Source organism: Camponotus vicinus, unplaced genomic scaffold, assembly GCF_025532165.1.
Source record: "Camponotus vicinus isolate PSW18456_S1 unplaced genomic scaffold, iyCamVici1.0 SCAF_11, whole genome shotgun sequence".
Classification (NCBI taxonomy): Eukaryota; Metazoa; Arthropoda; class Insecta; order Hymenoptera; family Formicidae; genus Camponotus; species Camponotus vicinus.
In genome coordinates, this window is record NW_028141947.1 from 7,139,207 (window position 1) to 7,153,284 (window position 14,078).

The 14,078-nt window shown below is 45.4% G+C and overlaps 1 long non-coding RNA gene across 1 annotated transcript in view; it reads left to right on the forward strand.

Moving 5' to 3' along the window:
- Window positions 1–14,078, forward strand: part of LOC145961821 (uncharacterized) — a 210,134-nt gene that overhangs the window by 737 nt on the left and 195,319 nt on the right. The window lies entirely within an intron of this gene.

Consider the following 14,078-nt stretch of genomic DNA (forward strand, 5'->3'; position numbering starts at 1 on the left):
ATTTTTGCTCATAATTCAAAAACTACGCTTCAAATCAAATTTTGGTAAAGGAAAAATTGTCTTAGAATGGTGTCAGGAATACGTCATTTTAAAGACATAACGTTTTTCAGGATCGCCCTGTATACTGAACTGTGTAATTGATACTGTGGTTACATTAAGCTAATTTTCTAGTTTAGCTTTATACAACTAGTTTAATTATTGATTGATGATTTTATAATGTAATTATACAATATTACATGTTTGGATGGCTACGGATAATCCATGCGAAGTGGAATTCACTGAGATCAATTTACAATTCATGTACTTGCAATTCATATAAATGCGAATTGATAATAGTCTTAAATTTATTAGTTTGACTGTTAAATTGGTCCTTATTAATCGGACGTTGAAATGGGCTTGGATGAATCACCTGGTCATCGTCTCGTATTGAATATGCAACTGCATTACATCAAATTCTGAAATTACAGATACAGTTGCATATACAATTGCAAATTGTATGGATGTAATATTATAAGTTTATATTTTGTCTTGCTTGGATATATAATTAATGGAGTAATCTGTAATTAAAATCTTACAACTTAGCTTATTATATATATGCTGAGCTTGATTTTTGATAGTCGGTGCATAATATTGTAAGCAGCTAGAGGAGAGACATCGAATTGTGATTATGTTTAGATTTATGTGAAAATGACTTAAGGTTGACTTCGAATATCCTTAGTACTGATATAAAGTTTCACGGATGATGATCTTAGGTGTCGAATCCAAGTAATAATATTATTATTGTTATAAATGCAACTTTTGCAATATAACATCCTGGAAATATAAATAACATAAATATATTAATATATCAGTAATTAGTTGTGTAACATATATATGAATTGTTGATGTGTGGTTGTAGACATTGTAAATATTACAAATTTACAACCATATGCTTTAATGTGGTTTATAAATATAATATTATAATTATTGTGGTTACTCGTTAACCAGATTAGGCGGTATATTAATAGCGGTTACATGGTAGAAATTATAACAATAACGCACTTAATGGAATTATATTCTGGAATTGCTGAAATATACTTCCCTTAAAGTTTAGATTACTTGCCGTCTGCGTGAATAATAGCGATGTACATGGTTATGATAGCGAATGTATAGTTGTTTGTGGTGTTATTCATTCGTTATATTGTAACGAAATACTGAGGCTGTGCAACACACTGAAGGAACTAAAAATAATAATCACATATTAAAATAGCGGTCGCTTAATGTTTAACGTTGACAAACTTGGCAATATATAACCACAATATGTTGTGAAGTATATAGCTTACACCGTATGTATGATAGCTATTTATGATGCTACTCACCCGTTACATTGTCGTAATGTTATACTGATTGCTTATTTAGCAATTGTTGTATGGAATTTGCATAAATACAGTGAGTGAGTTGCGGGGCACTCGGTCGACTTTTCGATATATATCGATTGATGTTAGATGTAGTTTCTGCGCTGAATTCTGTCACTCCCGGGTATATTGCGTAAGATCTATAAGCATAAAATTGTATTATTATTCTCTACATATTGTTTAAAGTAACACTTAAACGATAAACAACAGATCTGTGTGCACGTGTTGTGCATAATATGACAGGTGATCTGTGACTAAAGCTACATAGTGAGGAAAGTCAGTTGATTGTACCTTAAGGCTGGTATACATGTGGTTGAGATCGTAAAGTAGAGGTATAATGAGAACATAAATATTATGATTCCCAGATTAGTTATTTGTCAGTTTAGAATAATATTAATAGTAATTTAATAATTTCCACATGGAATTTACTTATAATTTGCTAAGTAATGTTATAAAGACTTGTTAATGTAATTTAAGTTTTTAAGCTAGATAGCTGTGTAATTTGCGCAATCTAATTGCACTGTCGCATTCGCCAATAGGAAAAGATCCGAAAACTGGTGACCGGAAGTGCGGGATTTATCCGCTGCGCAGTCGATCCGTGTGCATGTGGGGGGATGCGCATTAGGTGGAAACGCATACACTCGCCCCCCCCCCCCAATTGGCCATGGAACCAGAATTGTAATTCGGATGCGCAGAAACTTCTGACTACGAATTCTTGATGCGCGTTGGGGGGATGGTCTTTGTACCGCCCAGATACACCCTTCTGCTGTAATAAATACTTTGTTTTGTTTACAGTTTAGTATTCACTAAGCTGTTTGCGCAGGGTTGAATTGTTGCACAGTAGGACTGTGAGCTTTATAGCGGATGCGTATTGGAAGCATTGGAATCCAAATAACCCTATTTTCCTATAATAATAAATTGATTAGTACCGCTGCGCACTGGATAACAGAAGTTATCCAGTGATGCGCATTGCTGGATGTATCACTGGAACATTCCCCTAAATAATATTCTAAGGTTGGATTCTGTCATTGCGCGCGCAGTAGCATTGTGGTTGCTCTAGGCATGCGCGGTCTACGTATTAATATTTAGCAATCTAATTAGTCTATGTATGAGTGTTTTTTACCACTGACTACTTTAATCTGGTGGTACTTTAGATATAGAGTTAATGATGGTAATATAAGAAAATACTAAAACTAAACTAAAGCGGACTATCTCACTATGATTATTAATAACAAATTTGATTAATATAGGCTGAACTGATGTTTGATGTTTCAACACAAAATAGTGTTTCATTAATTAGTAGCGTTGTATTATTGCGATAAATAATATAGAATTGCGGCCTGACTAGTAATAAGTTAAGACTGTAATGTTTTCTTTACTCGTGTTTTGTTGATATTATTCGTAACTTAAGATAGTTTTTACACTTTTATAGTAATATTAAGCCGTATCGTGCTTCAGTAGTTGGAAAGAGCTATTATCTAGCTGTCTTTGTTATTAATTCCTACTATTGGAGTGCGTACTGACGATGGAGAAGCTGATCGATGTTCGCGGCCTCATGCAGGTACTTGTCCGTGATAATGCCCCTCCTGAGCAGCTGGTAGGATGCGCTATCCGCAATTTATATTCTTTGGACAGTCAATTCATACAAGAAGGTAGAATTGTACACGCGAACAATACCAGAGCCACCTTAGCATACGTAAAATTGCTGTATGATTTCGGGCAGCAAATGAATTTGACTAGAATTTATCTATTACATAGAATCAAACTGCTTGAGGTCCGTGAGCACGATCTTGACTCAGAAATTAGTGTCCTTAGGGGTGAGTCCCCCCCTTTGGGGGATATATCCCCTGAGTACGCATTATACGACTGTAAGGTAAACAGAGGTTGCGCTGAAGATCAAAAAGGTAAAAGCGACCCGGAACTTGAGATTATCCTGGATACTAGGATTATAAACGAAATAGATCAAACTAAAGCGGCTCTACAGAATATCAGTCAGAGACTTGAGGCTAAAAAGAATGCCTTGACAAGCATTGAGCAAAGAATGGATGATGTCTCGAGCTCACTATTGTCATCCATTACACAACAAGGTGAATCATCCTATTCAGAAATGGAGCGCACCAACGACCATAGCTCCTGTCGAGTTGAGCGTACCCTGGAACTCGATTCTTCCAAACGCTCTAGAGGCGGGAGTGCTCGAACTTCGCTCCCAAATTTACACAACATGGATATGCAACAGGAACAAGATAAGGTCTTACCGCCTCAGGGAGCCCTCGGATCTCCCAGAGGCCGGCACGGTGGTGCGCCCGACGCCGCCGGGTCGACTGTTGAAAGACAGGAATCATGCGAGGGCACTGTTGGGGCGGTCTCAGCCAGCGCCCCAGCAGACCAAATAGTTACTGCTGAGCCAGATCCATCAGAATCCGTGGTATGCATAATTGAGGATAAGCCGGGAATGACACAGATTGCGGCACCTTCAAAGGTTACTACCGAAAAAAGGAAGGCGTCTGCCTCTCCAGATAGTGAGGTTGGTGGCACGATGAGCTCTCCTATCAGCAGGCCGATTAAAACTAGGATAATAGTGTCTACGGAGTCACCGGAAGATTATACCAAGAAACAGGTCAGTGAAGAAGAAACTGGAAGTGTCTTCGGGACTGATATTGGCACGGACTTGGATGAAGATCCTGATTTGTTGTCAGAGCAACGAGTAACTAGAACCAGCACTAGGAAGATGAAGGAACAAGCTGACTTTAGTCAACTGATGGCTTCCCGACGCAAGAAGTCCTTCAAATCTGGAAAAGATGAGGAGTCATCTCGCGAAATGGATCAGATGTCTGGTAGACACTCCAGAGACAGCAAGGAGGAATATATCGACTCACTTGTAGAGCGAATACGTAAGGAAGATGAGGACGATAAATCTGAAGAGGACCTTACGGATAACAGAAGTAAAATGTCATCTGCGCGTAAGAAGAATAAGAGAACCAGGAAGACCTCTCAGGATCAATCAGAAACAAGTTCTGATGGCGAAGAGTTAAGCAGCTTTTGCTCATCTAAAAGAAGTTATCGTAAGAAGAAAGACGTACAAAGAAATCGAGCGGAGAAAAAACCCATCCAGAAAGCTAGTAGGAGGACGCTGGTTCCCATCATTGTAACAAAAGACGAAGCTGAAAGAGAATTACAGCTTACGCGAGAAGATTGGCTCAAAATGGACCTAGCTGCGAGAGGTGTTTGGCACACTTAGCCGAATTGGAACAGCAGAGGGCCCGCTGTAGTAATATTTCTGGCCGGGTAGCAGGCCGTGTGAAAGAGAGTAAGATCATAGCCACTGAAATTACCAAGGCTATGATCGAAAAGTTAACAACCGTTGGTGACGTGTTTAGTCTCCAATGAGAATTTTGTACTCAAGGAAGAGCTCAATGAGCTTAAGCGAAGAGAAAGGACACAAAATACGGAGATAGAAAGTCTGCGGAGAATGCTGGCCAATTTAGAGCGTGAGGTCAGATTCCTGAAGGATGATTTCGGACCATATACAGCCATGAAGAGACCTTCTAGAGATTCACTCACTATTGCTAGGAAATCCACACCGGTAAAGAAGACAGCGGATAAGAGGATAGATAGCAGAGGAGGAGGGGATCCGGTAACCCCATTCCGGCAGGATACCAGCAGCCCAAACATGGATGTTGAGCCACTTGTTAGCAATATGCCTGGATGCTCTAATAATGATGCATACATGAATCGGGAGATCGACTGGCCTAAGGGAATGGACACCACATCATGGACAAATAAAACAGAACTTATAGCTAACCGCGATATGAAGAATAATAGGACGGACGTTATGTACAACGACAGTAACACTAATTCTAATGCGTATATTAGTGATAAGGATGATTTTAAGTATAGTAATACTAATCTTAATTCTAAAAATACTAACGTTGATTCTAACGCGCCGATCAAGCCTAGTGTTAAGCGTATTAGGGTAATTGAAAACAGGCAACTGGTTCCACCTTCACACCCTCAAGTTAGTGATACTGAATAGGTTCGCGTAGAAAAAAGAAATAAGCATAAGCCAAACTCGGTTGCTAATAGAGAGACTACCGGCCCGAGACAACGCTCTGTTGGCAATAAAGACACTAAAGCGAAATCTGATAAAAGACTCATAAGACCTGCAGTAGTCACAATTACCAACAAACCGGGTGGGGCCACATATGCGGAAATCTTGACAAAGGCCAGAGAACGTGTCTCAGTCAAGGATCTTGGAATCCAGACTACCACTATCCGTAGAGCAATGAACGGAGCAATTGTCATCGAAGTGCCTGGTCCCCAAGGAAAACAGCTGGCTGGAACGCTAAGAGCCAGCCTTGCGGCAGTCCTCGGTGAAGAAGCCAGAGTAAACAACCCGGTGTCCATGGGTGTACTGCGTCTCCGTGGAATCGACCCCTCCACGACTTTAGAGGACATATACAGGGTGGCCCATTTTAATCCATCCAGTCGAATATCTCGAAAACCAAGCCCGGGAGAGAAAAATGTTTCAGACAAAAGTTGTTTGGTTTCGAGGGGGCCATAAGATGGTACCATTGGTTTGACCTTGAAGAGTCATTTGAAGGTCACGTGAAGGTCACCTCAATTTTTTTAAATGGAACACCCTATATATTTTTGTACATTCTTATAGCTAATCTCGAGAGCTTTCCAAAACACTATAATTAAGTACCTTTTCGTTAAGTACTTTTTGAGTTATGAGGCTTGAAATAATCTCTTAATTTTACATAAACCGTAAAATATCTTGTAAAATATTCATTTTTCAATTATCTTACCTTAATACTTTTACGTACAAAATAATGAGAGGAATCAATTGGTGTAAAGAAAACACATAGTTGTTTTTAAGAAAAAATGTGTTTTTAAGAAAACACAGTTGTTTTTAAGAAAAAATATGGAATTGTTAATTGCAAATTACATATTTTTTCTTCGAAACAACTATGTGTTTTCTTTACACTAATTGATTCCTCTCATTATTTTGTACATAAAAGTATTAAGGTAAAATAATCGAAAAATGAATATTTTACAAGATATTTTACGGTTTATGTAAAATTATGAAATTATTTCAAGCCTCATAACTCAAAAAGTACTTAACGGAAAGGTACTTAATTATAGTGTTTTGGAAAGCTCTCGAGATAAGCTACAAGAATATGCAATGACAAATCGTAGGTTCCATTTAAGAAATTGAAAGTGACCTTCATGTGACCTTCAAATAACTCTTCAAGGTCAAACCAATGATACCATCTTATGGCCCCCTCGAAACCAAACAACTTTTGTCTGAAACATTTTTCTCTCCCGGGCTTGGTTTTCGAGATATTCGACTGGATGTTTTAAAATGGGCCACCCTGTATAAGGAGCTCGAATCACTGAGTGGATGCGCATGTCACGATCTTAAGGTTAGTCCCATTAACAATATGCGCGACGGGATGGGTGTCGCCTGGGTTACTTACCCATTGCAGACAGCGGTAAAGATTGCTGAGATTGGCACAGTGACGCTGGGCTGGACGCGGGTGAGAACTGAGCTTCTCAAGAGGCGCCCGGTCCAGTGTTTTAAGTGCTGGTATTTTGGTCATGTCAAAAACAATTGTCGCTCGGAGGTAGTCAGGACTGGTACCTGTTTTAGATGCGGACTGATTGGCCATACTGTAGGTGCGTGCAACGCTGGCACGCCTAAATGCTTATTATGCGAAGAATCTGGTAAAAAATACAGGCATAGATTAGGATCCCCTCGTTGTCTTGCAAATCAGGGGTTCCCTAGTGGCGTATAGCCCCTCAAATCGGCATTGACGAATAAGTCGAGGAAGGCATCACAAACCTCCAACTATGATAGCGCCCGTTAGAATTATACAAGCCAATCTTAATTGTAGCTGGGGGGCCTTTGATCTTCTCAGGCAATTCATGGCAGAGAAAAACATAAGCCTAGCGATCATCTCAGAACCCCCGCGTAATTTAATCGGCAGCAATACATGTTTTTTAAGCTCTGATGGTGTGGCAGCTCTAATCTGGAGGCCTGAAAGTTCTGAAGGCTGGAATTGTCGTCTTTTAATCCAAGACGAGGGCTTCGTTGTTGTTCACTTTGGAGACATAAATGTAACGTTACTTCTCCCCTAATGCTAATGTTGGTGCATTTTCTAGATCTTTAGATAATCTGAATCATGCCTTGATATCGATGGCTGATCCATTGCTCGTTTGTGGCGATTTTAACGCACGTTCGGTTTTCTGGGGTTCGCCTACAACTAACAGAAGGGGGGAGCTTGTTGAGCGGTGGTCTGCCGTGCTAGATATTAGGCTCCTTAACACTGGTAGGGCCTATACTTGCATAAGACCCCAAGGGTGTTCAATCGTTGATCTCTCTTGGTCCTCTGTTAGTCTTCTGGAGCGGATAGAAAACTGGTCGGTCCTTGAGGATGTCGAGACTCTCTCCGACCACCAGTATGTGGAATTCACAATTAATGGCTTGACTTCGCGAACCTGGAAAAGTAAGGCTGCCAACTTAAAGAGATGGAATTTCAAAAAGCTTGATGACGAGCTTTTCTCTGAAACATTGGAGCTGTTAACTAGTGCAAGTATTCCGGAAAATCTAAACCATGAACCGGAAAAGTATGTTGAGTGGCTCATGGAAGTCATGAAAAGCGCATGCAATGTGGCAGCTCCACTAGTTTCATGTAGGAACAAGAAACGTCAGATGTACTGGTGGTCGGGGGAAGTCGCTTGTCTCCGAGGCGCTGCGATCAGGGCGAGAAGGCTTTGGACCCGTAGCAGATGGAACGCGGATCCTGTAGATGTAATCGCTAAAAGAGAGGCCTATTCCATTGCCAAAAAAGCTCTCAGGAATTCGATACGCAAGGACTCAAGTTGACCATATTCCCCGGAAAGAGTGAATCAAGCAGTTTATTCAACGTACCCGTATCCAAAGTTTCAGATAACGTCGGGCTAGATCTCCGCAGCTTGCCCATAACAAGCTTGTAGAGCAAGCCCCATGGATCGGAGCCTATGGCAGAAATTAATTCCGCCCAAGAACGCATCTTGGGCGGAATTAATTTCTGCCATAGACTCCGATCCATGGGGCTTGCTCTACAAGCTTGTTATGGGCAAGCTGCGGAGATCTAGCCCGACGTTATCTGAAACTTTGGATACGGGTACGTTGAATAAACTGCTTGATTCACTCTTTCCGGGGAATATAGTCAACTTGAGTCCCCCTGCGACTTCTCTGATTGAGGAGGATGTAGATGTCGAAGTTAGTCCAATCGAGATTATCAGACTAGTTAGGAAACGCCCTACTAGAAACGCGGCCCCTGGCCCTGACAACGTCAAGGCATCGGTCTGGAAAAAGGCACCCAATATTATACTTAATCACTTAGCAAATTTATTCATGATGTGTCTAAGGAAAGGAATCTTTCCTAAAGTTTGGAAAAGGGCAATACTAGTGCTGATCCCCAAGGGGCAGGCCACTATACCGGCTGAGATCAAGGCGCGTCCTATCTGTCTCCTGGACGATATTGGTAAAACCCTAGAGCGAATTATTGCCGAGTGGATTAATCGTTGGCTTGAGAGCGATGCGCTTTATTCCCTCTCGAGCAACCAATATGGTTTTTAGGCAGGCCAGATCCACAGTCGACGCTTTCCTTCGGGTTCGCGAGCTGACGCAACCGATCATTGATGCGGGTGGTTTCGCGATCGCTATCGGGTTGGACATTGCCAACGCGTTCAACTCGATACCCTGGAATATAATTTTGTCCGCGCTAGAGCGAAAAAGAGTGCCTCCTTACTTGCGTAAGATCGTGGGGAGCTATCTCTCCTGTAGATTTATCGTCTATAAAGACAATACTGGACGTATGGTTGAGCGTGAGGTTCTTGCTGGTGTTCCGCAGGGGTCGGTCTTAGGACCACTCCTGTGGAACATCGCATTCGATTCGGTCCTACGATTCATTGCGGATAGCTGCCATACGGTATGTTACGCGGACGATACTTTAATCGTCTCCTCGTCCGATAGCCTGTTTGACACTATTATCAAGGCTAATATCCAAATTGTCACAGTTGTACGGCATGTTAGAATGCTTGGGTTATCAGTTGCAGAAAATAAGACTGAGGCGGTCCTCTTTTGTAGAAAGAGGCCTGCGAATATGCCCTCTGTTAGAGTTGGTTCAGCTAACGTTCAGGTTGGAAGTTCTATGAGGTACCTAGGAGTTATGATTGACGGATCTTGGAATTTTCGCGAACATCTTAAGTACGTGGAGAACAAAGCCACTAAGGTTGTGCGAGCACTTAGTAGGATTATGCCTAACCTCAGAGGTCCCGGTGAACGCAAACGCCGGCTATTCGCGACCGTTGTCACTTCGGTGGTCATGTATGCGGCCCCTATCTGGGGTTCGACTTATAGTTCGGCCCCAGACAGAATTACTCGGCCGCTGCGTCGCCTGCAGCGCTCAGTAGCCATTCGTACAATAGCGGCCTATAGGACAATATCTTTCGATGCGGCAACTGTATTGGCGAGGATTCCGCCATGGCAACTCGAGGCGTCCATGCGGTATCGCATGTATTGCAGATTTAATGATTTGAAGGTTAGAAATGAATTTTCTGTAAATACGGAAGCGGAAGTTAGAAGCGAAAATTTGCTGATGATACGTCAATGGGATATCCTCCTCAGTAAATCCGGAATCTGGGGTCAAAAAACAATAGATGCGGTAAGACCTTGGCTAAGTAGATGGTTAACTCGAAATTTCGGCGAAACTAATTATTATGTGACTCAAATGCTCTCAGGCCACGGTAGCTTCGGGCATTTTCTGTGGAAAATTGGAAGAAGAGAGACGGCGAAATGTTTTCATTGTCCCTGTCAAGACGACACACTCGAAGATACTTTAGCCGAGTGCCCGGCATGGGCTAATTTAAGGACGGAGCTTATTCATAAATTTAAAATAGGTAATTCTGGTAGACTATCACTAGGTCTAATTATTGGAAAAATATTAGAAAAGAAAGAATATTGGTTGGAATTCACAAATTTTGCCGTCTCTGTCCTAAAGAGAAAGGAGGAGGAGGAGAGACGACGTGAGAGGATCTCTTCCCCTGATCCGGGACCCTCCTCTAGTTAACACTCACTCATAACATGAGTTTCATTTCATATAATAATCACTAATTTCATTGGTTAATTGTTACATTATTCCTTCACCCGCACCTGCATCATTCATCATTTTCGTTTTCATTATTCACGTCTTAATATTCATTTTCGTTTTTCGCTTTCGGGAAAAAAAAAATTAATTATTTAATTAATTAATTGATTGATTGGCTGGCTAATTAGCCTGCTAATTGGTCGATTAACTTCAATTCAATTCATTCATATCATATCATTTCATCTCATTCCTTTTTCCTGTCTTCTGTCTATTAACTCATGAATATAACCCGTCATGGCGGGTTGCGCGGGGGGGGGTTCTCCCTCCTCCGCGCTCCTGAACCAATGGCGGGCGGGGGATTCTAGTATTGCACAGTGGCGCTAGAATTCCCCATTATAACTAGACTTATGGACCAATAATGCAAATGGTCATTACTGTAGGAAAATTAGAGTATGATGCGCAATGCGCAGACGCGATGGCGGCTCCCCGGAAGTTATGCGAAAGCGGTTCCCGGGGAGCTGCTCTGGCGGTTAGGATGCCACCGGTGTGGTTTAGCGGGTAGTCAGGTCTGGGTGGATGCATCCAGCCTAGAGTCCCGCACTACCTGGAACCCTCTCCTTCGGGAGAGGGCGAAGGGTGTCCGTAAAGATTGGATTCCACACCGTTAAAAAAAAAAAGGGGGGGGCGGCAGCCTGCGGAGTAGTACCCGTAGCCGGAGGTCGGCTAGATCCGCGAAGAGCGGTTTCGAATACGGTTCGGTTGACGAGTCAGCCGAGCGCGATACCGGAGCTACAAAAAAAGATCCGGGAGAAGGAGGGGGCGAATTTCTCGCCCCTGCCTCCCCGTTGGTAACCGTCCTGGCCCTGCGAGCAGCAAGGTACGCAAGCGTAAGTGGAGCGAGGCGTCAGTAACGTCTGTTGACGCCGCTATGGACGTCGACGAACCTGGGGACGACCCAACATCTAAACGTCCCCGGGATAGCGACGATTCGGACGCCTCCGTAGGCTCCACTTCCTCGGTTCTCTCACGAGAGAAATTGAGGTCCCGAGAGAAGAGGAAGAGAGGAAGACCCCCTACTACTGGGGAGTTTGTGGACCTTGCTGCTGCGCAGGCCGAGCATAATCGGCTGGCAAATGAGGAGCTCATGCTTATAGCTGAGCGTGAGCTCCTCGAGAACTGGACCGAACCCTCTACAACAAGGGCCCGGAAGGTTCTTTTAGGGACGGAGATCGAGACTGAGCAGGGATCGAAGGAGATTATCGACCCCTCTTGCCTGACCGCGACTGACCTGAAGGGCCAGCTGCGGAAGATAGTCGAGGCCCTCCGTCAGATTGCCTCCTTCAAGAAGGGGTACAAGGGTATCTCAATAAGAGTCTTGAAGGAGGTGGCTAAAGTGGTTGCTGCGGCCGGCAAAGAACTTGCCGGCCGCAGCAACCGTACCCAATCAGACGAGAGCTGCCGCTTGAGGGAGGCTAATGCCCGGTTAATCGGCGAAGTAGCCGATCTCAGGCATCAGCTTCATGAGCTACAGGAGAGGGTGGCTAACATGGCGGGTCCTCAGGTTCCCGTGCCACCCCCGTCCCCACCACCAGGCCCTAGCTCGATGGAGGTCAGTCCCCCTCCTATGCCGCAGCGAGAGAAACGGCGAAACAGGGAGGGGGTTACGGGCTCTCCCCACTCTTCTCCTACTCTTGATAAGAGTAAAAGGAGAAGGAGGGAGGAGGCTGATGAGGGCACGGCCACAGGGGCACAGGAGATTTTGGGGCTCCCGGGGGCGGATGCGCTCATAGACGCCATCACGAGCCGCGTCGCTAAGTTTGTTAATGCGCGGCTCGCGGCGTTTGAGCAGCGCCTCCCCCCTGAGAAAATAAGGCCTGCCCTGCAGACTGATAAAAGGACTGCGGAGGCCGGCAAAGGACAAACCTTTGCGCAGGTGGCCGCCGCAGCCCCCAAGGGGAAGGAGGAGAAAGGTGGTGATGGGAGGGGGGTTAAGCCCAAACCCTCCACTGCCCCCCGTGAAAGATGGGGGTAAGAAGACCGGGGATAAGCCTAAGAAGGCCACCCCGGTAAAAAGTGCGGCTAAGACCGACAAGCCACAACGGGCGATTGGCGGGTCTGATTGGACCACCGTCGGACGCGGGAGGGGCAAGTCGGCCAAGGCGCAGGGTAAGGCCGAGGCTCAAACCCCGGTCACTACCCCCAAGGAGAGTTCCTCCAACAAACGAAAGGGGAACAAAGGGGGGAAACCCCCCACAAAGGGTGCTGGCGGGAAGAGCACTCAATCAGCGAGAGCTCAACCCGCCAAACCCAAAAAGATTCGCCCTCCCAAGCAGGCAGCCGTGCTGCTGAGCGCGGACCCTGCGAAGGGGGGCGAAAAATGGGTCCCGTTAGGGTAGGCAATTTCCGGGATCCGTTCCAATATAAAATTGGCGGATCTCGGAATTGTGTCCCTCAGGCCGAAGGCGGCAGGAGGGGGGATCCTCTTTGAGATCCCTGGCCAAGAGAGCGGCCCTAAAGCCGAGCAAGCTGGCAGAGGCACTGCGGGCTCTCTTAGAGCCCAAGGGGGTGAGGATCACCCGCCTGGCGAAATTGGCGGAGATCCGCGTCACCGGGCTCGATGATTCAATCACCCCCGACGAGGTCAAGGAGGCGATCGTCGGATTTGGAGGGTGTTCCGCAGGGGAGGTAAAGGTCGGTAAACTCAACCGCTCCCCTGCGGGAAGATTAGGGTCCATGTGGGCCCGTTGCCCGGCGGTCGCAGCCAAGAAAGTGGTGGACGCATCTAAGAGGGAGTCCGGCAAGGACCCCTTCATTATTGGATGGATTAGAGCACGCGTTGAGGCCCTCGGTGCCCGGCCCCTCCAGAGTTATAGGTGCTTGGGGGCCGGCCACACAAAGGCGACATGTACGTCGGAGGAGGATCGCAGCGGACTTTGCTACCGCTGCGGTGAAAAGGCCACAGGGCTGCAGTGTGCTCCGCCGAACCCAAGTGCCCGTATTGCGTGGCCAAGGGTGCTAAGGCGGAGCACCGATATGGAGCACCTTCGTGTGCCTCCCTTCGCCCGGAGAGGAGGCCGAAAAGGAAGGGTGGAAAAGGAGTCGATGCCTCTTTCACCCAAGAGAAGACAAAGGAAAAGGAGGGCGCCCCACCGACTTTGGAGCCCCCTCCAATCCCTGGGTCGAGCAACGACCCTGTAGAAGGTGGCCAGGAGGAGGCAATGGATATAGCCTAGTATCTTAAGCTATCGCCTCCTCCAGGCCAATTTGAACCACTCCGCCAGAGCGCAGGATTTACTGCTCCAGACCCTGGCGGAGTGGAACATCGATCTGGTCGTGGCGAGCCGTACCACGTCCCCACCAGGACCTTCTGGTTTGGTGACACGGACGGTTCGGTCGCCATCATTGGGAAAAATGGTGCGGAGGCCCTCCCCCTCTCTTTAATAGGGAGAGGCGACGGCTATGTAGCCGTGCAATGGGGGGAAATTGTTGTGGTGGGGGTGTACTTCTCACCGCGACCTGGCCCAATTCAACGCGTACCTGGATCGGG